The sequence below is a fragment of the Oratosquilla oratoria genome, chromosome 32 (assembly GCF_046742065.1).
Source record: "Oratosquilla oratoria isolate Oo_2021 chromosome 32, ASM4674206v1, whole genome shotgun sequence".
Classification (NCBI taxonomy): Eukaryota; Metazoa; Arthropoda; class Malacostraca; order Stomatopoda; family Squillidae; genus Oratosquilla; species Oratosquilla oratoria.
Window position 1 is genome coordinate 39,708,245 of NC_134808.1, and position 2,500 is coordinate 39,710,744.

Here is a 2,500-nt window from a genome sequence, read left to right on the forward strand (position 1 = left end):
TATTTTCCCTAGAACAGAAGCGTTCGTTGTCGCTTACGAAAACCTGAAAGATGGAAATAAAGCATTAGTAATTTTTGTTCTAGGATATCCCTTTAATAGAAAACAGTAATTTAATATTAACCATAATAGAATGCTTCAAGTGCACCACGGTGCTAAAGGATAATAACGATAAAGAAAAACACCTCATTATCTTTTGTTTGATAAACGCCCTGGTTAAGACAGTTTCACAAAATAGATAAGACCCAAGTTTGGGGCAAAATAAGCTAAATGTCTTCAAGAAAATAAGAGGCTTATTCCATCAAGAGTTTGAAGGACTTGGCAAAGCTTAAAGATGATTTCTAAGCTGAGCCTCACACTTAAAGCCGTTCAAGAGGTTATTAGTGATTCCAGAAGATAAACATTGGTCCACTCAATACTGTCCCGTTCTCAGGTCACTGGGTACAATTGGAGGTATAGAAACTTCAATCAAACTAGTGTAGAGTTTAAAGTTTTATAATATCCCTCTCAAGGTCGTTGTATCTTTAGCAATGCGAAAGTTTTACTATGAAATTACATAGATTTAATTTGAAAGCAATACCACAAAACCGTGCGGAAACTGGAGTTACTATATACTACCAGTTAACATTATCTGTAGTAATATGAGAGTCACATTGAAAAAGAGACATAGGTTCACTTTGAATTAATATCAGAGAACAAGCAAGAAAGATAAAATTGTCACCATTAAGCAGTACAACGATGTATCAGCAACTGTATCTTCGTATGCCAGAAAGAAAAAGTATTTTCCAGATTTTTTTTATAACATATCTTCAAAGGAAATATGACGTTACAATAAAGAATATTCTTTCACAAATGAAAGTCACTCATAAAAAGACATTGAAAACGTAATAACTGAATTGCTAAATCAAAGGAGAGCATCATGGTCACATACAATTTACATATATATACGAGTATACATATACATATACATGTACATATACACACATATATATATATATATATATATATATATATATATATATATACTGTACATATACATATGCATATACATATACATATACACATTCATATTGGGTACATATATTATATATATATATATACATATATATGTATATATATGTATATATGTGCATGTACGTATACATATATAGAGAACGAGATAGAAAGAGATTTGTGTATCGCTTTGAGATATAATTTGTCATTTTATTGCAAATTTTTCGGAGAAAAAATATCCTTTGGGGCAAAGCCTGAGGTTGGGTTTAGTGTAATCATTATTGTAAAGAACATCGCTTTTGTTATGAGAACATAAATATTTTATGACAAAATTGTCATTGTGTTGTTATTATTATCATTATGATTAATGAGCTTGTGGCACAATCAGAGGAGGGATAAAGGAAGTTAGTGACGGAGTTTGGGAAGGTGTGCGAAAGAAGGAAGTTGAAGATACTATAAATGTGGGTTAAAGTAGGGTGATGAGATGTACAAGGGAAGAAGATGGCAGCTAGTTGGAAGTGAGTATTAAGGTAGAGAGACTGGAGGAAGTGGGTACCCTTAGGCACTTGGGTGCGACTGTGGCGAGAAAGGGAGGGGTAGAGGTGGAGGTAGAATGTAGATTGAGAGAAGCAAGTAAATGCCTTGGAGGATTAAAAGTGTAACGAGAAATAGACATTTGGGAATGGATGCTAAGGGAGATTGTATGATTTTGCTGACAGCACTGTACGTTGCAGAAACATGAGGAAAAAATATATTTCGTAATTTTTAGCCATCAGCTACACAGATCATCAAAACGTCAGTGGCTATCCAATTTAACAAAAATATTATTACTATCATAATTGTTATTATCATTACTATCATCATTATCATCATTATTATCATTATCATCTCTATTAGATCTTTGGTTGCATTATAGTTAGGCAGGGTGAAGAGGTTTCCTGGGGAAAAGGCAAGTATCCTGCTCTAGGCGTCGTCCAGCCACCCCTCTACCATAAGCTGTTGCCACATCTACCAGAACCTGCCCTCCCGCTCCCGCCCTGCTGACCTTGATGACGTGGGATTTCATCCTGTGACCTCGATATCGTGGGATCACTTTCCTCTTCTGAGTCTCCCTCACTCACTAGACCACCACCCACGTTCATCTTCATCACCCCCCCCCCATCCTCCAAAGTCTTCACATCTCCTAGTTGACCGCTTCTCGCACCCGGAAGCTGTTGTTCTCTCCGGTTTCCCCATTCCCCTCCTCTTCTGTAGTTCGTTCATCTTCTTCCACCTTTGACGCATGCGTATTGTCTGCAGTTTTGCTGCGCAGACGCACATAGACAGCATGGTTTGCTGACCATCTCGGGTGGGATTCCTAGCCCTTGGTTTCCTTAAATTGACGATTTTAACACCACCATTCCCTATCTGTTCCAGCCCCAAAGCACAACCTCTGTGATATGATAATTCCATAAAACTAACATTTTCTGTTCATTCTCTGGTTTGTCAGTAATTAATTCTCACATGATAA